This window comes from Salmo salar, chromosome 24 (genome assembly GCF_965601325.2).
Source record: "Salmo salar chromosome 24, fSalSal1, whole genome shotgun sequence".
In the NCBI taxonomy this organism is placed as follows: Eukaryota; Metazoa; Chordata; class Actinopteri; order Salmoniformes; family Salmonidae; genus Salmo; species Salmo salar.
In genome coordinates this window covers 43,714,155-43,738,485 of record NC_138314.1, presented here as the reverse complement: position 1 = coordinate 43,738,485, position 24,331 = coordinate 43,714,155, and the positions used below count along the sequence as shown (strand labels likewise).

The following is a 24,331-nucleotide window of genomic DNA, read 5'->3' as shown; positions in this document are numbered from 1 at the left end:
GGAGGTCCTGCACCAACTCTCCATGAAAGACGCAGGAGGGATGACGCTTACTTCCATCCACCGCCGTCTGACCAACACTCTACAACCAGCGCCTCATCGGCTTCCAGTGGTAGTTTTTTATTCAACGAGAGACTGGGCCAACGGAAGGGCGCAGGTGGCCGCAGGCACGCGCATCGACGAGAAGCCGCACCCGACGGGGTAAGAAGAAACGACTATCAGAGGCAGAGGAGACCGTTCACACGGTCCCAGAACCCACGGGACTGAGTGTCTTTAATTTATCAAGCAATATATTGAGCCCTGCCCATGTCTCTTTGCTTAATAAAGGGTTATCTTTTGTGCCTACAACACAGTGTAACGATTTTGATGTTAAGGTAGACATGTTTAAGTTTTTTAGAACCATCCGTTTAAGGGAATACTTTAGCTCCCCCAATCCTGACATTTCTATTGAACCAGTAGGTTACTCACCTCTACATACTCCGACTCCTTTTAGAAGCAGGAGTTATTTTATACCTCCAGCCAATCGCAATCACTCTATCGAGACATATTGCAGACTTGTTGAAAAAGATGTTGCTCATCTCCTTAAGAACAAACAGGAGTCCAAATCTTTCCATAATTTGCCTAAGGATGAAAAACAAGCTTTGCTTGATTTACAATCTGATACGTCAGTCCTTATTCGTCCTGCTGATAAGGGTGGGTCGGTTGTACAATCCGATACGTCAGTCCTTATTCGTCCTGCTGATAAGGGTGGGTCGGTTGTACTCATGGACAGGACAGCTTATGTAAATGAGTGTCACAGACAACTGCTTGACAACACCATTTACAAGAAACTCAGAAGTGACCCTACTTCCCAATTTCAGAACATGATCTTTACTGTCCTAGATGGGTATTTCAATTCTGGTCAGATAACCAAAAAAGAACATGACTTTCTGGCTATTCAACACCCTAAAATTGCCACTTTCTATACTTTGCCGAAATTACACAAGAATGTTACAAACCCTCCAGGGTGCCCTATTGTAGCGGGCATTGATGCAGTAATGGCCCCTATTGTAGCGGGCATTGATGCAGTAACGGCCCCTATTGTAGCGGGCATTGATGCAGTAATGGCCCCTATTGTAGCGGGCATTGATGCAGTAACGGCCCCTATTGTAGCGGGCATTGATGCAGTAACGGCCCCTATTGTAGCGTTCATTGATGCAGTAACGGCCCCTATTGTAGTGGGCATTGATGCAGTAACGGCCCCTATTGTAGCGGGCATTGATGCAGTAACGGCCCCTATTGTAGCGGGCATTGATGCAGTAACGGCCCCTATTGTAGCGGGCATTGATGCAGTAACGGCCCCTATTGTAGCGGGCATTGATGCAGTAACGGCCTCTATTGTAGCGGGCATTGATGCAGTAACGGCCCCTATTGTAGCGGGCATTGATGCAGTAACGGCCCCTCTATCTACTTTTGTTGACTTTTTTATTAGACCACTCGCAGAACAGCTCCCCTCCTTTGTAAAGGACACCAGCAGTATGATCTCTATCATTGAATCTCTTGATCCTCTCCCTGAGAATACCTTGTTAGTTACTTTTGATGTTGAGTCGTTATACACAAATATTCCACACGAGGGCGGTATTGAAGCTATGGAACATTTTCTTCTGCAACGTGACCCTAATGAACTACCTTCCAGTGCCTGCATTATAACATTGGCTGAAATAGTACTCACACATAACTATTTCATGTTTCTAAATGATTTCTTTATTCAGACGAAGGGTACTGCTATGGGATCCCCCATGGCTCCTAACTATGCTAATTTGTATGTGGGTTACTTGGAGAAACAGTCTATTTTTCAATCCTCTAAAAATGTTTTCTTGCCTAACATCATTATTTGGAAACGGTATATTGATGATATTTTTGTTCTATGGAGGGGTGATGCAGAACAGCTCCAGGCGTTTTATGCTTTTCTTAACTCCTGTTCTGAACATTTGAGATTCACTATGCAATCTGATACACGTCAAATCAGTTTTCTTGATCTTCTGATCTTGTGTGAAAATAATGTTCTATATACTGATCTTTACAGGAAACCTACTGATCGTAACAGTTTGTTGAGGGCTGATAGATGTCACCCACTCCCCTTGAAAAATAGTTTGCCCTACAGCCAATTCTGTCGAATCAAAAGAATTTGCAAAAAACAATCAGATTTTGACAGAAATATGGCTGAAGTTCAAGGAGAGGGGGTACAAAAATGATCAGATTAATATTGCCAATGAGAAAATTCAAAACAAAACGAGACATGACCTTTTTCAAGGTCAGTCTCGCAAAAAGACGCATTCTTGCGTTCTAACTACCCACTATTCTCTGAACAAATTAAGGGATTCGTTCTCAAACATTGGCACATTCTAAAATTTGATGATAGTCTCGGTAATGTGTTTTCGGACCTTCCCTTGGTCGTATTCTCGCGGGGCAGAAATCTCAGAGACCAATTGGTACACTCTGATTTACCACCCCAAGATATTCCTGAACAACGTCTATTTGCGCCCCTACTGGATGGAAATTACAAGTGTAATGGCTGTGCTCAATGCAATGGCACTTATAAATGTAGATCCTTCAAACACTCCCAAACAGGGAAATCTATCCCAATCAAAGGTGTTATTACATGCTCCACTAAGGCAGTTATTTATCTTATAACTTGTCCTTGTGGTAAATTATGTGGGTAAAACAAAGTGTGAATTAAAAGTACGTATCTCAGAGCATCTGTCACGTCCTGACCAGCAGATGGAGCTGTTGTAGTAGTTTTGGGGTCAGGACGTGGCAGTCTTGTGTGTGTGATTGTTCTGTGTTGGTCTTGTGACTCCTGATCAGGAACAGCTGGGGATCGTTGTTCCTGATTGGGAGTCATATATGTAGGAGTATGTTTGTCACTTGGTTTTGTGGGTAGTTGTTTTTGCACTGCGTTGGTGAGCCTGCAAAACTGTTTAGTATTGTGGTTATCATTTATTGTTTTGTCAAGTGGATGCTTTACTCTTTTTTTGTTAATTAAAATATGAGTATCCACAACTCCGCTGCATTTTGGTCTTCCCTGCAACACAACGAAGGATTTTGTGACAGAACTACCCACCACCAAAGGACCAAGCAGCGGAGAAGAGGACAGAGGCAAGTGAGGGAGGAATGTTGGAAGCAGCGCGCTCGGGAGGTGATGGATTCCTGGTCGCTGGAGGTGTTGACGGAGAGGATTGACTGGACATGGGAGCAGTTGCGGGTCCACTGTGACAACCTGCCTGGGAGGCAGGTAGAACCCGAGAGGCAGCCCCAATAATTTTTTAGGGGGGGGCACAAGGGCTATTTGGCGGGGCGAGATTACAGCCCCAGGCCAGCTCCCCGTACCCTTGTAGGGCAGACTGGACAGGTCCCGTGCTTTGGGGTTGGGGCTGTGGTGAGGCTTGGGATTTTCAGGCCGGTAGGCAAGGTACCAGCGCCCCGCATGTGCCAGGGCGAAGTAGGCATCGAGCCGGAAGGGGTGATGCCAACCCTGCGCTCAAGACCGCCAGTGCGCCCTTTCGGTCCGGTGTTTCCCGCTAGACGCACTAGCATGGAGGTGCGTGTCTCCAGGCTGGCACGTCCAGTACCAGCCCCACGCATCAGGAGTCTAGTGCGTCAGCCCAGCCTCGCCAGTCAACAGTCGCCAGAGCTGACCGCCAGTCAACAGTCGCCGGAGCTGCCCGCCAGTCAACAGTCGCCGGAGCTGCCCGCCAGTCAACAGTCGCCGGAGCTGCCCGCCAGTCAACAGTCGCCGGAGCTGCCCGCCAGTCAACAGTCGCCGGAGCTGCCCGCCAGTCAACAGTCGTCGGAGCTGCCCGCCAGTCAACAGTCGTCGGAGTGGCCAGACTGCGCTGAACTGCCGGAGTGGCCAGACTGCGCTGAACTGCCGGAGTGGCCAGACTGCGCTGAACTGCCGGAGTGGCCAGACTGCGCTGAACTGCCGGAGTGGCCAGACTGCGCTGAACTGCCGGAGTGGCCAGACTGCGCTGAACTGCCGGAGTGGCCAGACCGAGGGGCCCTCCTGTCCCCCGGCCCAGCCCGAGGGGCCCTCCTGTCCCCCGGCCCAGCCCGAGGGGTCTGTCTGCCTGGCGCAGCTATCGGCGCCACCGAAGTGGGCGACACCGAGGGTGGAGCAAGGTCCACGTCCTGCACCTGAGCCACCTCCAGGATAGGTGGGTTGGGGAGGGAGGGTGTAGCACAGTGCCGTCGTTGACGGCAGCCACCCTCCCTTCCCTCCCTTATTGTTTAGGGGTTATTGTTTATGGGTTTTGTTGGGGATTTTGTTTGTTGGTGTTTTTTTTTGTTAGGTGCATTCCGGGGTCTGCACCTTGAGGGGGGGGTACTGTCACGTCCTGACCAGCAGATGGAGCTGTTGTAGTAGTTTTGGGGTCAGGACATGGCAGTCTTGTGTGTGTGATTGTTCTGTGTTGGTCTTGTGACTCCTGATCAGGAACAGCTGGGGATCGTTGTTCCTGATTGGGAGTCATATATGTAGGAGTATGTTTGTCACTTGGTTTTGTGGGTAGTTGTTTTTGCACTGCGTTGGTGAGCCTGCAAAACTGTTTAGTGTTGTGGTTATCATTTATTGTTTTGTCAAGTGGATGCTTTACTCTTTTTTTGTTAATTAAAATATGAGTATCCACAACTCCGCTGCATTTTGGTCTTCCCTGCAACACAACGAAGGATTTTGTGACAGCATCGTAGCACCATTAGGTGCAAAAACTTGACTTATCCAGTTGCGGCCCACTTTATGGAAGCAAACCACTCGATTTCGTCTCTGCGTTATATGATTACAGACACCTGTGTGTCTTCTGACACTATATAAATGAGTCATCTCGCAGTGTTTGTGATCATATCCTGATGAAGACAGCTTGGCTGTCGAAACATTGGATATTACATTTTTGCATCTGAGCTCCTAGAGTGTGCGGCTCTCCCTTATTTTCAAGTTTTCTACTCCGCTAGCCAGCACCTCGCCTTAATAGGTGTGCGTTTCTTTTTCTTCTAGATTCTTCAAAAAGTTACCAGGGGATATAGGCTACCATCATCTATCCAATCAAACCATGGCACAGTTGAATTCCAATCTTCAACCCAGATTTTAGTCAGTAGCCTTTGCCTATTGAAACGACAAGTCAATCTCGCAAATAGACCATTTCTAATGTTTGTAGTCTTAATCTCTGGCACCTTGTCACGACTTCCGCCGAAGTCAGTCCCTCTCCTAGTTCGGGCGGCATTCAGCGGTCGACGTCACCGGCCTTCTAGCCATCGCCGATCCACCTTTCATTTTCCATTGGTTTTGTCTTGTCTTCCCTCACACCTGGTTTCAATTCCATCAATTACATGTTGTGTATTTAACCCTCTGTTCCCCCCATGTCCTTGTCCGGAATTGTTTTCTTGTAATGCTTGTGTACATTTTGCTGGTGGATACCGGGTTTTGTTTGACCCATTCATTGATTGTTCTGTTTACGGTGGTTTTTAAGTTTATTAAACAACACCGTCGTAAATCAGTTTTCACTCTCCTGCGCCTGACTTCTCTGCCGCCAGTACGCACCACGCTACACACATAATAAGGGCAGAATTGCCAGAAAATAGTCTAACGTTCATTTTTTGAAGTTCCTCCAAGTGTTTCTTGCTCAGAGATTTCGAGATCCTCTGTCCAACTTTCATCATTCAAACTCTCCTGACGGATTTATCAATAGTTAGACACATACGTTAAAGGGATTTATTTACAATTATAAACCGGGTTCGAGCCCTGAATGCTGATTGGCTGAAAACCGCGGTATATTAGACTGTATACCAGGGGTATGATACATTTTTTTTTAAATATATTGTTCTAATTACGTTGGTAACCAGTTCATAATAGCAATACGGCAACCAATAAGGCACCCAGGGGGTGTGTGGTATATTGCCAATAAACCCCGGCTCACAGCTGTATCCAGACTGCGTTGCATCAAGCTTAAGAACAGCCCTTAGCCGTGGTATATTGTCCATATACCATACCCCCTCGTGCCTTATTGCTTAATCATAGCAGTCGAACGAGTTAAATCTACATCCTTTGATGGAAAATGATCTGGCGAGTTTAATAAGGGCGAATTATCTTTTCTCTTGCAACATATTGAAATGTGTTTATTACTTCATGTCATAGTTTGCAATAATTAGGTGGCAGCATGCACTTTTAACGTTGGTTTGCGGACCATAGAAGAAGAACCACCATTATATCATAAAAGAAGAAGATTTGAGAAATTGGCTAACCAACTAACTAGCTAATCAACTATCATTTAAATTTTGAAGTAAGTAGTTATTTGGTCTTCTGTTATTAAAGCAGGCTATTGATGAGGCAAGCTAGGTGAATGTCAGCTAGCTAGGAAGCTAACGTTAGCTAGCTAACTAATGTTTAGCCATGTGGTTTAACCAAAGCCAAAGCTTCTGTCTATTGGTTCGAAACTAAGATGTTTATATGCTGAATGTATGTGATAGTCATTGCTAAACCATACAGTAACAGTAGTGTAGGTAAGGGTGAACCTATAGGAGGCTGGCTCTCCACAAGGTGGGTTGGGCATGAACTGACCGCATGCTCTTCAGTACTGAGCCATGCTGACTGACAAGTGGCGTGGATTGATTGGTACAGGGCAATTACACACTAACGGATGCTGAGGCAATGATTTTTCAATCGTCCTTGTGCATAGTTCTATGGTTTGTTTCACTTTGAAATCATTTGTTTTTGTTTGACATACATTTTAAAATGCCCTACAGCTCGGCTCAGTCCCACATCTTCTCACTGATTTGGCTAAATAATGAACTATAGTTGCCTCTTTTGATATAGCCACAGCAGTCTGTAAATGGACTGTTACCTTGAAGGCAACATTAAGATGTTAAAACATTTCAACTCCAATTGTGTGTATAAGGTAGTTGTTGTGAAATTGTTAGATTGTTAGATTACTGCACGGTCGGAACTAGAAGCACAAGCATTTCGCTACACTCGCATTAACATCTGCATGTGTATGTGACCAATAAAATTTGATTTGATTTGTCTGTGACATAATTTCCTGACATATTGTTTTACACTCTCTCTCGCTCCAGTTGTTCTCAGGAGACAGGTCAGTGTGTGTAGAGAGAACACATTTGACCAGGTGGAGTCAGGCTTCTACTTCATCGCCCTGGACCACTACACCAACGAGGAAGAGGACCTCAAGTTTGGACCAGTGAGTCACCAACCCATCTTATACCTAACACAACTCAGCACATAAAGTATGTATTGCTTCACCTTCCTCAATCTCCAGTGCCATACTTTTGTTAACCATTTTTTGACCAATGTCTATGGACTGTTCAAGGATTTTAAGTTGGAACTTGGACTCGAAATCTTATTCCATCTCCTGTATTGTTCTGCCCTCTCTATAGATGATGCTGATGACCCAGTGTAAAAACCTGGAGATGTTCACTGGTTCTGAGGGAGGTGACGTGGACACCAACAGTGTCTGGGGTACCTTCCAACGCTACCTCTGTCTGGACAACAGCCAGAGGGTGGTCAAGACATCTGCCGCATCTTTAGTGTGTCAGCTTTGCTGCACCTGGGAACTAAAGGTTACAGCACCACAGTCCCAACAGTATGCAGCACCTGGGAACTAAAGGTTACAGCACCACAGTCCCAACAGTATGCAGCACCTGGGAACTAAAGGTTACAGCACCACAGTCCCAACAGTATGCTGCACCTGGGAACTAAAGGTTACAGCACCACAGTCCCAACAGTATGCAGCACCTGGGAACTAAATGTTACAGCACCACAGTCCCAACAGTATGCAGCACCTGGGAACTAAAGGTTACAGCACCACAGTCCCAACAGTATGCTGCACCTGGGAACTAAAGGTTACAGCACCACAGTCCCAACAGTATGCTGCACCTGGGAACTAAAGGTTACAGCACCACAGTCCCAACAGTATGCAGCACCTGGGAACTAAATGTTACAGCACCACAGTCCCAACAGTATGCAGCACCTGGGAACTAAAGGTTACAGCACCACAGTCCCAACAGTATGCTGCACCTGGGAACTAAAGGTTACAGCACCACAGTCCCAACAGTATGCAGCACCTGGGAACTAAAGGTTACAGCACCACAGTCCCAACAGTATGCAGCACCTGGGAACTAAATGTTACAGCACCACAGTCCCAACAGTATGCAGCACCTGGGAACTAAAGGTTACAGCACCACAGTCCCAACAGTATGCAGCACCTGGGAACTAAAGGTTACAGCACCACAGTCCCAACAGTATGCAGCACCTGGGAACTAAAGGTTACAGCACCACAGTCCCAACAGTATGCAGCACCTGGGAACTAAAGGTTACAGCACCACAGTCCCAACAGTATGCTGCACCTGGGAACTAAAGGTTACAGCACCACAGTCCCAACAGTATGCTGCACCTGGGAACTAAAGGTTACAGCACCACAGTCCCAACAGTATGCAGCACCTGGGAACTAAATGTTACAGCACCACAGTCCCAACAGTATGCAGCACCTGGGAACTAAAGGTTACAGCACCACAGTCCCAACAGTATGCTGCACCTGGGAACTAAAGGTTACAGCACCACAGTCCCAACAGTATGCAGCACCTGGGAACTAAAGGTTACAGCACCACAGTCCCAACAGTATGCAGCACCTGGGAACTAAATGTTACAGCACCACAGTCCCAACAGTATGCAGCACCTGGGAACTAAAGGTTACAGCACCACAGTCCCAACAGTATGCAGCACCTGGGAACTAAAGGTTACAGCACCACAGTCCCAACAGTATGCAGCACCTGGGAACTAAAGGTTACAGCACCACAGTCCCAACAGTATGCAGCACCTGGGAACAAAAGGTTACAGCACCACAGTCCCAACAGTATGCAGCACCTGGGAACTAAAGGTTACAGCACCACAGTCCCAACAGTATGCAGCACCTGGGAACTAAAGGTTACAGCACCACAGTCCCAACAGTATGCAGCACCTGGGAACTAAAGGTTACAGCACCACAGTCCCAACAGTATGCTGCACCTGGGAACTAAAGGTTACAGCACCACAGTCCCAACAGTATGCTGCACCTGGGAACTAAATGTTACAGCACCACACTCCCAAAGGTATGCTGCACCTGTTGAGACTCCCTATACTAAGGATCATCAACTAGATTGAACCTCGGGGCAGATCTTTTCTTGAGTGGATGGTCAGGGGGCCAGAACATAATTAAAAATAATTTGTAGACTGCAAATTGACCGCAAGAAGCCCAAAACGATATAATATTTGATTAAAACAATCACTTCAAACCTTGCTTACCTTTGTATACGATCACATACAGTGCCTTCGGACCCCTTGACTTTTTCCACATTTTGTTACGTTACAGCCTTATTCTAAAATGGATGAAATTGTTTTTTCCCCTCATCAATCTACACACAACAGTTTTTTAGAAATGTTAGCTAATTTATTTTAAAAAATTAAAAATTAAATATCACATTTACATACATATTCAGAGACTTTACTCAGTAAAGTGTTTGTTGAAGCACCTTTGGCAGCGATTACAGCCTTGAGTCTTCTTGGGTATGACGCTACAAGCTTGGCACACCTGTATTTGGGGAGTTTCTCCCATTCATCTCTGCAGATCGTCTCAAGCTCTGTCAGGTTGGATGGGGAGCGTTGCTGCACAGCTATTTTCAGGTCTCTCCAGAGATGTTCAATCGGGTTCAAGTCCAGGCTCTGGCTGGGCCACTCAAGTACATTCAGAGACTTGTCCCGAAGCCACTCCCGCGTTGTCTTGGCTGTGTGCTTAGGGTCATTGCCCTGTTTGAAGGTGAACTGGAGCAGGTTTTCATCAAGAATCTCTGTACTTTGCTTGGTTCATCTTTCCCTCGATCCTGACTAGTCTTCCAGTCCCTGCCGCTGAAAAACATCCCCACATCATGATGCTGCCACCACCATGCTTCACCGTAGGGATGGTGCCAGGTTTCCTCCAGACGTGTCGCTTGGCATTCAGGTCAAAGAGTTCAATCTAGGTTTCTTCAGACCAAAGAATCTTGTTTAGGTGGCTTTTGGCAGCCAGCTCTAGGAAGAGTCTTGGTGGTTCCAAACTTGTTCCATTTAAGAATGATGGAGGCCACGGTGTTCTTGGGGACCTTCAATGCTACAGAAATGTTTTGGTACCCTTCCCCAGATCTGTGCCTCGACACAATCCTGTCTTGGAGCTCTACGGACAATTCCTTCGACCTCATGGTTTTTGCTCTGACATGCACTGTCAACTGTGGGACCTTTATATAGACAGGTGTGTGCCTTTCCAAATCATGTCCAATCAATTTAATTTCTCACAGGAGGACTCAATCAAGTTGTAGAAAAATCTCAAGGATGATTAATGGAAACAGGATGCACCTGAGCTCAATTTGAGTCTCATAGCAAAGGGTCTGAATACTTATGTAAATAAGTTTTTTTTTTAAACATTTTAAATAGCTTTGTCATTATGGGTTATTGTGTGTAGATTGATGAGGATTTTATTTGATTTAATCCATTTGAGAAAAAGGCTGGAACGTAACAAAATGTAGAAAAAGTCAAGGGGTCTGAATACTTTCCGAAGGCACTGTATATCTCTTTACTATGTGTGGGAATAATTAGGGAACAAAATTTCCAAATTAAAATAACTTGGAGCTGATTTGCTGGTGTTTTTACATTGTGTCCAGCAATAAAAATATATATTTATTTTAACCAATTTTGTCCTGCTCAGAAAGCTAAAATCATTTGGCCCGCGGACCGCCAGTTGGGGAACCCTGTTGGGGAACCCTGCCCTATGTGGTTTGAATCCTGAATTACTAATTGTATTCAATAAAACTTTCAAAGCCAAATTCCAATACCAAATGTAAATCGTTTGACATTATGTACTTGATTGACAATGGTAGTTCTCAATTACTATAAAACAAATCTGTTTTGGTGGATGCATGGTGTTGTATTGTCCTCAGTTTTCTGTGTGTACTGATTCAGTTTTAAACGACCTTCATCAAGTCCATCTTGACCTCTTACATCACTGCAACGGATTGTACGGTCTGCTGAGAGGGTCATTGGCTGCCACCTGCCCTCCATCGAAGTCCTGCACGAATCCAGAGCAAGGAAGCGTAACAGGAAAGATAATCACTGACTCCTTCCACACCCCCCTCTTCCAAAGACCCTCCTCTGGCAAACGGTTCAGGTCAATCACGACCAAAACCCCCCAGCCACCTGAACAGTTTCTTCCCCCGTGCCGTGGCCCTCACCAATCGGCCCACGATGATCCTCTCATCCATGGACTTTGTGCTATTCATCCACAGACTACACACCCTGCACTATCATCACAGAACTGCACATTGCTCTTTACACTCTCTGCACATCTCTTTGTATGCATCATTTATAATGTAGCTTATTGTGTTCATACTGTATGTGGACCTTTTGAGAAATTCTAGATATTTTTTTGTATATTCTGTTTATCGTCTGTATATTCTATTTATTCTGGCAGCACTATTTCACAGTCAAATTCCTGTACATTCAAATGAATCTGGTGAATAAAGCTGATTCTGACACATTAACCTTTAGCTGGTTTATCATATGTCAGTTTACATTCTATTATTTGGGACTGGTTTAGGGTGGCAGGTAGCCTAGTGGTTAGAGTGTTGGGCCATTAATTGAAAGGTTGACAGGTTGAATCCCCAAGCTGACAAGGTGAAAATCTGTCGTTCTGTCCCTAAACAAGGCTGAACGACTGTTCCCAGACGGTCATTGTAAATAAGAATTTGTTCTTAACTGACTTGCCTAGTTAAATAAAGGTTAAAAAATAAATGTACTGGGTGAACTATAGCAAGTTCTCACCTTCATGTCTTCAAATAATTCAAAATGTGCTGTATGTGTGTCCTTGGGCTTCATACCCTAAATATTGGCTCCCACCTGCAATTTGTGCACTCGTTTTATGGTGTTTGTTAGAGCTGACTGTCTGCTATTCGTTTTACGGGGTGGGTGGGTTGGAAGGGGGGTAGAGCGCCACAAGTTTAAGACCATGCTTAGCCATTGTTCTCTCTCTTTACCGCTGGTCTTAACAAGAGATAGGTCAACGTTGAAACTGTTTTCCTTTGTTTATTTGGCGTGGGATACGGCAGTAGCCTGTGTTGAGTTTTGTTAATAAACCGGGAATCCGTAAACGCCATCCTCTGTCTGGACATTTGTTCATTTATGATCTAGCCAGGTCATTACAGTAATACGCTAGCTAACTTTAACTAGTAGAGTCCAGTCAACTCACGGTGTAGTATACTTATTATAATGTATTTTCCAATATATTTCGTAATTAAGCTGCTAGGCTTAATTGCCTAGCGAGCTAGACGGCTCTGCACAGTGAGTCGCAAAGCCAATCACAACCCTGGACTGTAATTTGTCAGTTCGTCCTTCACTCCAGTGAAGAGACCAATCTAAGGGTTCTAGACACGCACCCGCCTTTAAGCCTGCCCCCCCATCAACCAGATACCTAAACCCAAACATACCAAGACTTGAGAGAAAGCAATTTGACAAATTGAGAGCGAAAACTTGACAATAACAAGTGACTATTGCTGGTAGACAATTTAATACTTTTTTAATATTTTTTTTTATATGTTTGAATCAATTTTTTTATATTTTTTTTATACGTTTGAATCACGTTTTTTTTTCTTACAGTTCCTATATGTACTGTTTAAATAAAGGTTAAATAAAAAAATACAAAATGTACTGTTTAAGACATTTTTCTTTTTGATCTGTTACAACGATGTTCTGCTCGCTCAAAGTCACACTTGCAAGCGTTCAAGTCCAATTTGTGCCCTTGACTGGCCTGTGCACTTCGCGGGACCCAGCCTCTGCTCGCTCGACCCTTTTCTTCTTCTCTCAACTCAGCGTTTGCTCGAGCAATGACGTTTCATCTTTCTAGTGCTCGTTCGACTTTTGAATCAGATTTGACACCATTACTGATCCGGGCTGATCAATGTTAAGAGATTTACACTTGACAACAGTACCCTCTGGTGCTTGATTAAAGCATTGCACAATACAGATTACCATTACCCGTGACAGCCAGCAAAGAGATCTTACATACAGTGCCTTGCGAAAGTATTCGGCCCCCTTGAACTTTTCGACCTTTTGCCACATTTCAGGCTTCAAACATAAAGATATAAAACTGTAATTTTTTGTGAAGAATCAACACCAATTGGGACACAATCATGAAGTGGAATGAAATTTATTGGATATTTCCAAAAAAAAATCCAAATAAAAAACTGAAAAATTGGGCGTGCTAAATTATTCAGCCCCCTTAAGTTAAAACTTTGTAGCGCCACCTTTTGCTGCGATTACAGCTGTAAGTCGCTTGGGGTATGTCTCTATCAGTTTTGCACATCGAGAGACTGAAATTTTTGCCCATTCCTCCTTGCAAAACAGCTCGAGCTCAGTGAGGTTGGATGGAGAGCGTTTGTGAACAGCAGTTTTCAGTTCTTTCCACAGATTCTCGATTGGATTCAGGTCTGGACTTTGACTTGGCCATTCTAACACCTGGATATGTTTATTTGTGAACCATTCCATTGTAGATTTTGCTTTATGTTTTGGATCATTGTCTTGTTGGAAGACAAATCTCCATCCCAGTCTCAGGTCTTTTGCAGACTCCATCAGGTTTTCTTCCAGAATGGTCCTGTATTTGGCTTCATCCATCTTCCCATCAATTTTAACCATCTTCCCTGCCCCTGCTGAAGAAAAGCAGGCCCAAACCATGATGCTGCCACCACCATGTTTGACAGTGGGGATGGTGTGTTCAGGGTGATGAGCTGTGTTGCTTTTACGCCAAACACAACGTTTTGCATTGTTGCCAAAAAGTTCGATTTTGGTTTCATCTGACCAGAGCACCTTCTTCCACATGTTTGGTGTGTCTCCCAGGTGGCTAGTGGCAAACTTTAAACTACACTTTTTATGGATATCTTTAAGAAATGGCTTTCTTCTTGCCACTCTTCCATAAAGGCCAGATTTGTGCAGTATACAACTGATTGTTGTCCTATGGACAGAGTCTCCCACCTCAGCTGTAGATCTCTGCAGTTCATCCAGAGTGATCATGGGCCTCTTGGCTGCATCTCTGATCAGTCTTCTCCTTGTATGAGCTGAAAGTTTAGAGGGACGGCCGGGTCTTCGTAGATTTGCAGTGGTCTGATACTCCTTCCATTTCAATATTATCGCTTGTACAGTGCTCCTTGGGATGTTTAAAGCTTGGGAAATCTTTTTGTATCCAAATCCGGCTTTAAACTTCTCCACAACAGTATCTCGGACCTGCCTGGTGTGTTCCTTGTTCTTCATGATGCTCTCTGCGCTTTAAACGGACCTCTGAGACTATCACAGAGCAGGTGCATTTATACGGAGACTTGATTACACACAGGTGGATTCTATTTATCATCATTAGTCATTTAGGTCAACATTGGATCATTCAGAGATCCTCACTGAACTTCTGGAGAGAGTTTGCTGCACTGAAAGTAAAGGGGCTGAATAATTTTGCACGGCCAATTTTTCCGTTTTTTATTTGTTAAAAAAGTTTGAAATATCCAATAAATTTCGTTCCACTTCATAATTGTGTCCCACTTGTTGTTGATTCTTCACAAAAAATTACAGTTTTATATCTTTATGTTTGAAGCCTGAAATGTGGCAAAAGGTCGAAAAGTTCAAGGGGGCCGAATACTTTCGCAAGGCACTGTACTGCCACTAAATCAAACGTTATTTGTCACATGCGCCAAATACAACAGGTGTAGGTAGACCTTACAGTGAAATGCTTACGTACAAGCTATTTACAAAAATAAACTGAAGTAAAAAAATAAATACAAATACAATAAAAAAAATACATAAAAATGGATGTAAGAACTATGCTGAACTGCAATATAAAAGTGTTTGTCCCATGTTTCATGAGCTGAAATAAAAGATCCCAGAAATGTTTCATACACACAAATAGCTTATTTCTCTCAAATGTTGTGCACTAATGTGTTCACATCCTTGTTAGTAAGCATTTCTCCTCATACAGAATAATACACCTGTCAAAATTAGGGAGGGAGGGAGGGAGGGAGGGAGGGAGGGAGATGGAGGCAGGGAGGGAGACGGAGGCAGGGAGGGAGACGGAGGCCGGTAGGGAGGGAGGGAGATGGAGGCAGGCGGGGAGGGAGGCAGGGAGGCATGGAGACGGAGGCAGGGAGGGAGACGGAGGCAGGTAGGGAGGGAGGGAGGGAGATGGAGGCAGGCAGGGAGGGAGGCAGGGAGGAATGGAGACGGAGGCAGGTAGGGAGGGAGGGAGACGGAGGCAGGCGGGGAGGGAGGCAGGGAGGAATGGAGACGGAGGCAGGTAGGGAGGGAGGGAGACGGAGGCAGGGAGGGACACGGAGGCAGGTAGGGAGGGAGGGAGGGAGAGGGAAATTAGAAAGTACCTGTCAAACCATGTAGTCATGAGCAGATACCTTGCCTTCAGATCATTAAAGCTCATAAGGACTTATTGTGGATATGATGTTGAGATACCAGTGTTTTCTACAATTGTCCCCTGGTCCAAGACCAGATCTAGGGTCAACGGTTTTACATATAACGTTCTTCCATTATGCTACACATGGAAAACAAGCCAACAAGAAATACATTTATGTACAATTCAACAACCAACAAATCTTGTGAATAACAGTTTAATTATACCTTTAATTTACTTAGTCTAAACTAATAACAGATCCCGAAAGCTAACCTATGACCTTTAAGGCAAGGCTGCTGCAAACAAATCCAGTTTTATATTGTTTGTCTTCCTTTTATATTCAGTTTGTTCCACATCAGAGCATCTGAATCAGAGATCCATTCCTTTGTTGAAACCTGTACAGGGTGGAAGTCTTATAGTATCTGTTGAAAGATATTAATTTATCAGGTCTTACCAGAGATGTTTGTTGTGGAAATTCTTACACAGGGACACTCATAGTCAATCTTAATATTAATCATTGTTTATTGTCAGCGAGCTGGAGAAGTTCCAACCAAATCAATGCACATGTCAATCAGCTCTCCTGAGGCAGTCCCAGCAGTTGTCTTATATACAGCTATACACAGACACATTATATGTGCATGATTTAGCATAATTAATGAATCATTACCGTTTTGTTTCATTCATGTGAATGACAAATACTGGTTCTTAACATGTGACAGACCAATACCTCACGAGGCTTCTTCTCTCTAAGCTGAGACCTTGAAACTGAGATATCTTTCGTTCTCAAAACAAGGTCTGGGCGTACTGCCAAATTGCAGATACTGATAGTGAGGATTGGTTCAGTCGGTCACTTGCATGAACACAGAAATGAGTTAGAAGAAAAGCACAAGCATTACAATTCCCATTACATGTTCTAGAATGATGTTACAGGCTTGTCATAGCAGAGATGTTCTAGAATGATGTTACAGGCTTGTCATAACAGAGATGTTCTAGAATGATGTTACAGGCTTGTCATAGCAGAGATGTTCTAGAATGATGTTACAGGCTTGTCATAGCAGAGATGTTCTAGAATGATGTTACAGGCTTGTCATAGCAGAGATGTTCTAGAATGATGTTACAGGCTTGTCATAACAGAGATGTTCTAGAATGATGTTACAGGCTTGTCATAGCAGAAATGTTCTAGAATGATGTTACAGGCTTGTCATAGCAGAGATGTTCTAGAATGATGTTACAGGCTTGTCATAGCAGAGATGTTCTAGAATGATGGTACAGGCTTGTCATAGCAGAGATGTTCTAGAATGTTGTTACAGGCTTGTCCTAGCAGAGATGTTCTAGAATGATGTTACAGGCTTGTCATAGCAGAGATGTTCTAGAAAGTTGTTACAGGCTTGTCATAGCAGAGATGTTCTAGAATGTTGTTACAGGCTTGTCATAGCAGAGATGTTCTAGAATGTTGTTACAGGCTTGTCATAGCAGAGATGTTCTAGAATGTTGTTACAGGCTTGTCATAGCAGAGATGTTCTAGAATGTTGTTACACGCTTTGGGCATTACCCTTTAGCTCTGAAATACACTTTCTAATTGCATTGTCAGTAGAAGAAGTAAAGTTACCTGAAACTGCAGAGAAAGACAACATAGTTACATGTACTTTTTGGTCAGTACAGTCAGTTATATCATCATGACATAGTTTGTGTTATCATGATTGGCTCAGTTCTTCAGGTTCCACTTAGTCTGTATTCTCCTGCCCATTTTAGAGTCTGGATTCAGGCAGATAAGTTTTGATGGTATTTTCAACTTCACCCTGTTAAGGAAAAGTGGAAGCACTACTTTAATGACAGAAATGGCCAGGTGTTTACTTAGGCCTACATCATGGTAAAAATGGTACTTACACAATAATAACATATGAACTATTCAAAAGTAATACATCATAAGTTAATATGGTAATGAAATCTAGAAACAATGTACTTAGTGTAGTGGCATATACTGTATGTTGTATAATTACATATATTGGCATACATATTATAATGTCATATCACAGGCAACTTAAGTGGGATGTACACTACCGTTCAAAAGTTTGGGGTCACTTAGAAATGTCCTTGTCTTTGAAATAAAAGCTAATTTTTGTCCATTAAAATAACATAAAATTTATCAGAAATACAGTGTAGACATTGTTAATGTTGTAAATGACTATTGTAGCTGGAAACGGCAGATTTTGTATGGAAAATCTACATAGGCGTACAGAGACCCATTATCAGCAACCATCACTCCTGTGTTCCAATGGCACGTTGTGTTAGAAAGGACATTTCTAAGTGACGCCAAACTTTTGAACGGTAGTGTATGTGCATAAGATATGTAGAGTGTAAATGAAAAAACTCACACTATCTCCACGTGGTCACACATTGCACTCCTCTGATGAACGGTGGATTGGACTATGTTACTGGAATTCACACGGTCCCGTGTTTTCAGACAGAGGCAACGTTGTCTGCTGTGCATCAGGAACGCTGTGAGGAACAGGAGACAAAACGAATAGCACTTTATGACACATTTCATAAACAGTACTTTAGCATTTTGTGAATGTTATTGAGCAAACAGAAAACAGAAACACTGAAAATGGTCACTATTCACATCAAGGAAGCTAAAAGTATATATATATATGTTTCATTTATTTTATGAATACATACTGTATACAACTGCTATATTGTGTTATTAAAACAATTACATTATGATGTGAAATATTGTCGGCTATTAAAACACATCACAACATATTATAACAGCACTTCATATTAAACCATATAACATATCGCACTGGTCTTACCATCAGTTGAAATCTTCAGTGTGACCAAAACCACGACTAAAATCAATCCTTTCATTTTGACAAGCTGAAAAATAGAATCCTGAGGTCTGGAATACTACTGGTCACTGGAGCGTTGCTTTCTTACCAAGGACAAATGAACGCACGCAGTGTGTGAAGGCATTTTATAGCAGCTAGGAAAGGAAACCCCCCACCGCTGGGGAACCCTGGGTAACCCTCATCATTACAGTACATTGTTATGTTGTATCTGGGCATAGAGAGAGTGATGAGATAATGTAAGTAGAACAAACCCTTTCATGATTATCAAATATCAAATAGTGGGTGCTTATATATTTCCTGTTTCGTACATGTAAAAGTATGTGGCATGCGTGAAATATCCCAACATCCCCTGAGACAGCCTCGGAGAGTGGGGTCACGACCAGCGTCAGCCATTATCCACGTATCTATTGGCCTTGAGCAATTTATTTCATTTTGAAATGTGTTGTTGGGAATGGGATATACTTTTGGGGTCCCACTTGAAACTAATCACAACTTTTTAAGGCTTAACGAAGCCTTCATAAACCATTTATAAGGCCTACATAGATGCTTCAGAAATCATTCATAACCAAATAGCATGCATGGAGGTAAAAGGATTATCCCTTGTGGCAAAGCACCAGATGTAAGGACCTTATATCCTCCAGAGACCCAGCAATTCGTTGTTAGTCCGTATCTCTAAGGCCATACATCCCACTGTGCTTGGATACATCCCACTGTGCTTGGATACATCCCACTGTGCTAGGATACATCCCACTGTGCTAGGATACATCCCACTGTGCTAGGATACATCCCACTGTGCTTGGATACATCCCACTGTGCTTGGATACATCCCACTGTGCTAGGATACATCCCACTGTGCTAGGATACATCCCACTGTGCTAGGATACATCCCACTGTGCTAGGATACATCCCACTGTGCTTGGATACATCCCACTGTGCTTGGATACATCCCACTGTGCTAGGATACATCCCACTGTGCTAGGATACATCCCACTGTGCTAGAATACATCCCACTGTGCTAGGATACATCCCACTGTGCTAGGATACATCCCACTGTGCTAGGATACATCCCACTGTGCTTGGATACATCCCACTGTGCTTGGATACATCCCACTGTGCTTGGATACATCCCACTGTGCTAGGATACATCCCACTGTGCTAGGATACATCCCACTGTGCTAGGATACATCCCACTGTGCTAGGATACATCCCACTGTGCTAGGATACATCCCACTGTGCTAGGATACATCCCACTGTGCTAGGATACATCCCACTGTGCTAGGATACATCCCACTGTGCTAGGATACATCCCACTGTGCTAGGATACATCCCACTGTGCTAGGATACATCCCACTGTGCTAGGATACATCCCACTGTGCTTGGATACATCCCACTGTGCTTGGATACATCCCACTGTGCTAGGATACATCCCACTGTGCTAGGATACATCCCACTGTGCTAGGATACATCCCACTGTGCTTGGATACATCCCACTGTGCTAGGATACATCCCACTGTGCTAGGATACATCCCACTGTGCTAGGATACATCCCACTGTGCTAGGATACATCCCACTGTGCTAGGATACATCCCACTGTGCTAGGATACATCCCACTGTGCTAGGATACATCCCACTGTGCTTGGATACATCCCACTGTGCTAGGATACATCCCACTGTGCTAGGATACATCCCACTGTGCTAGGATACATCCCACTGTGCTAGAATACATCCCACTGTGCTAGGATACATCCCACTGTGCTAGGATACATCCCACTGTGCTAGGATACATCCCACTGTGCTAGGATACATCCCACTGTGCTTGGATACATCCCACTGTGCTAGGATACATCCCACTGTGCTAGGATACATCCCACTGTGCTAGGATACATCCCACTGTGCTAGGATACATCCCACTGTGCTAGGATACATCCCACTGTGCTAGGATACATCCCACTGTGCTAGGATACATCCCACTGTGCTAGGATACATCCCACTGTGCTAGAATACATCCCACTGTGCTAGGATACATCCCACTGTGCTAGGATACATCCCACTGTGCTAGGATACATCCCACTGTGCTAGGATACATCCCACTGTGCTAGGATACATCCCACTGTGCTAGGATACATCCCACTGTGCTAGGATACATCCCACTGTGCTAGGATACATCCCACTGTGCTTGGATACATCCCACTGTGCTAGGATACATCCCACTGTGCTTGGATACATCCCACTGTGCTAGGATACATCCCACTGTGCTTGGATACATCCCACTGTGCTTGGGTACATCCCACTGTGCTAGGATACATCCCACTGTGCTAGGATACATCCCACTGTGCTTGGATACATCCCACTGTGCTTGGATACATCCCACTGTGCTTGGATACATCCCACTGTGCTAGGATACATCCCACTGTGCTAGGATACATCCCACTGTGCTTGGATACATCCCACTGTGCTAGGATACATCCCACTGTGCTAGGATACATCCCACTGTGCTTGGATACATCCCACTGTGCTAGGATACATCCCACTGTGCTAGGATACATCCCACTGTGCTAGGATACATCCCACTGTGCTAGAATACATCCCACTGTGCTAGGATACATCCCACTGTGCTAGGATACATCCCACTGTGCTAGGATACATCCCACTGTGCTTGGATACATCCCACTGTGCTAGGATACATCCCACTGTGCTTGGATACATCCCACTGTGCTTGGATACATCCCACTGTGCTAGGATACATCCCACTGTGCTTGGATACATCCCACTGTGCTAGGATACATCCCACTGTGCTAGAATACATCCCACTGTGCTAGGATACATCCCACTGTGCTAGGATACATCCCACTGTGCTAGGATACATCCCACTGTGCTTGGATACATCCCACTGTGCTTGGATACATCCCACTGTGCTAGGATACATCCCACTGTGCTAGGATACATCCCACTGTGCTTGGATACATCCCACTGTGCTAGGATACATCCCACTGTGCTAGGATACATCCCACTGTGCTAGGATACATCCCACTGTGCTAGAATACATCCCACTGTGCTAGGATACATCCCACTGTGCTAGGATACATCCCACTGTGCTTGGATACATCCCACTGTGCTAGGATACATCCCACTGTGCTAGAATACATCCCACTGTGCTAGGATACATCCCACTGTGCTTGGATACATCCCACTGTGCTAGGATACATCCCACTGTGCTAGAATACATCCCACTGTGCTAGGATACATCCCACTGTGCTAGGATACATCCCACTGTGCTTGGATACATCCCACTGTGCTAGGATACATCCCACTGTGCTAGGATACATCCCACTGTGCTAGGATACATCCCACTGTGCTAGAATACATCCCACTGTGCTAGGATACATCCCACTGTGCTTGGATACATCCCACTGTGCTAGAATACATCCCACTGTGCTAGGATACATCCCACTGTGCTAGGATACATCCCACTGTGCTTGGATACATCCCACTGTGCTAGGATACATCCCACTGTGCTAGGATACATCCCACTGTGCTAGAATACATCCCACTGTGCTAGGATACATCCCACTGTGCTTGGATACATCCCACTGTGCTTGGATACATCCCACTGTGCTAGGATACATCCCACTGTGCTAGGATACATCCCACTGTGCTAGGATACATCCCACTGTGCTAGGATACATCCCACTGTGCTAGAATACATCCCACTGTGCTTGGATACATCCCACTGTGCTAGGATACATCCCACTGTGCTAGGATACATCCCACTGTGCTAGGATACATCCCACTGTGCTAGAATACATCCCACTGTGCTAGAATACATCCCACTGTGCTAGGATACATCCCACTGTGCTAGGATACATCCCACTGTGCTAGGATACATCCCACTGTGCTAGGATACATCCCACTGTGCTTGGATACATCCCACTGTGCTAGGATACATCCCACTGTGCTAGGATACATCCCACTGTGCTAGGATACATCCCACTGTGCTAGGATACATCCCACTGTGCTAGGATACATCCCACTGTGCTAGGATACATCCCACTGTGCTAGGATACATCCCACTGTGCTAGGATACATCCCACTGTGCTAGGATACATCCCACTGTGCTAGAATACATCCCACTGTGCTAGAATACATCCCACTGTGCTAGGATACATCCCACTGTGCTAGGATACATCCCACTGTGCTAGAATACATCCCACTGTGCTTGGATACATCCCACTGTGCTAGGATACATCCCACTGTGCTAGGATACATCCCACTGTGCTTGGATACATCCCACTGTGCTAGGATACATCCCACTGTGCTAGGATACATCCCACTGTGCTAGGATACATCCCACTGTGCTAGGATACATCCCACTGTGCTAGGATACATCCCACTGTGCTTGGATACATCCCACTGTGCTAGGATACATCCCACTGTGCTAGGATACATCCCACTGTGCTAGGATACATCCCACTGTGCTAGGATACATCCCACTGTGCTAGGATACATCCCACTGTGCTAGGATACATCCCACTGTGCTAGGATACATCCCACTGTATCCTAGCTAGGATACATCCCACTGTGCTAGGATACATCCCACTGTGCTAGGATACATCCCACTGTGCTAGGATACATCCCACTGTGCTAGGATACATCCCACTGTGCTAGGATACATCCCACTGTGCTAGGATACATCCCACTGTGCTAGGATACATCCCACTGTGCTAGGATACATCCCACTGTGCTTGGATACATCCCACTGTGCTTGGATACATCCCACTGTGCTAGAATACATCCCACTGTGCTAGGATACATCCCACTGTGCTAGGATACATCCCACTGTGCTAGGATACATCCCACTGTGCTAGGATACATCCCACTGTGCTAGGATACATCCCACTGTGCTAGGATACATCCCACTGTGCTAGGATACATCCCACTGTGCTTGGATACATCCCACTGTGCTAGAATACATCCCACTGTGCTAGGATACATCCCACTGTGCTAGGATACATCCCACTGTGCTAGGATACATCCCACTGTGCTAGGATACATCCCACTGTGCTAGGATACATCCCACTGTGCTAGGATACATCCCACTGTGCTAGGATACATCCCACTGTGCTAGGATACATCCCACTGTGCTAGGTGCTGTTGTACCTTTGAGAGGACATTCTAAAGTGTTTAATGATATAACATGTGTGGGGCTGTCACCATGATCCCTTTTCTCTTTCTGGTTCTTCCATCGTAATTACCATCACAATTACATTTTATCTAACACCACCTTTATTAAATGAACAGAGAATTTATAAAAATCTTTACAAAACTCTTACTTTTCTTTCTCTTCAGGGTTTATGTCACATAACAAAGGGTGTGTAATTGTGTAATTATAATTTTGTGAGTGCGATATTCAAATTGTTTCTAATAGGTAAATATTCCGAATGATCCGTTTAAATTATTATAAGCGTAGTGTACAGTGCCTTCGGAAAGTATTCAGACCCCTTGACTTTTCCACATTTTGTTAGGTTACAGCCTTATTCTAAAATTAATTAATTTGTTTTTTTCCCTCATCAATCTACACACAATACCCCAACTAAACAAAAACAGTTTTTTTTACCGGAAATATCACATTTACATTAGTATTCAGAACCTTTACTCATACATTACATTTGACATTTTAGCAGACGCTCTTATCCAGAGCAACTTACAGTAGTGAATGCATACATTTCATACTTATTTTTTCTTTCCGTACTGGTCCCACGTGGGAATCGAACCCACAACCCTGGCGTTGCATACACCATGCTCTACCAACTGAGCCACACACAAAGTACTCAGTACTTTGTTGAATGACCTTTGGCATCGATTACAGCCTTTAGTCTTCTTGGGTATGATGCTACAAGCTTGGCACACCAGTATTTGGGGAGTTTCTCCCATTCTTCTCTGCTGATCCTCTCAAGCTCTGTCAGGTTGGATGAGGAGAGTCGCTGCACAGCTATTTTCAGGTCTCTC

At 44.4% G+C, this 24,331-nt stretch overlaps 1 long non-coding RNA gene across 1 annotated transcript; it reads right to left on the bottom strand.

Annotated features, from left to right (window-relative positions):
• Nucleotides 1-15,980: 15,980 nt before the first annotated feature.
• Nucleotides 15,981-18,437, bottom strand: LOC106585875 (uncharacterized). Its single transcript, XR_001324089.3, has 3 exons — nt 18,290-18,437; nt 17,852-17,975; nt 15,981-17,275 (listed from the first exon to the last, which is right to left on the bottom strand). It is a non-coding gene; the product is annotated as an uncharacterized LOC106585875 (long non-coding RNA).
• Between the last annotated feature and the right edge of the window lie 5,894 nt (nt 18,438-24,331).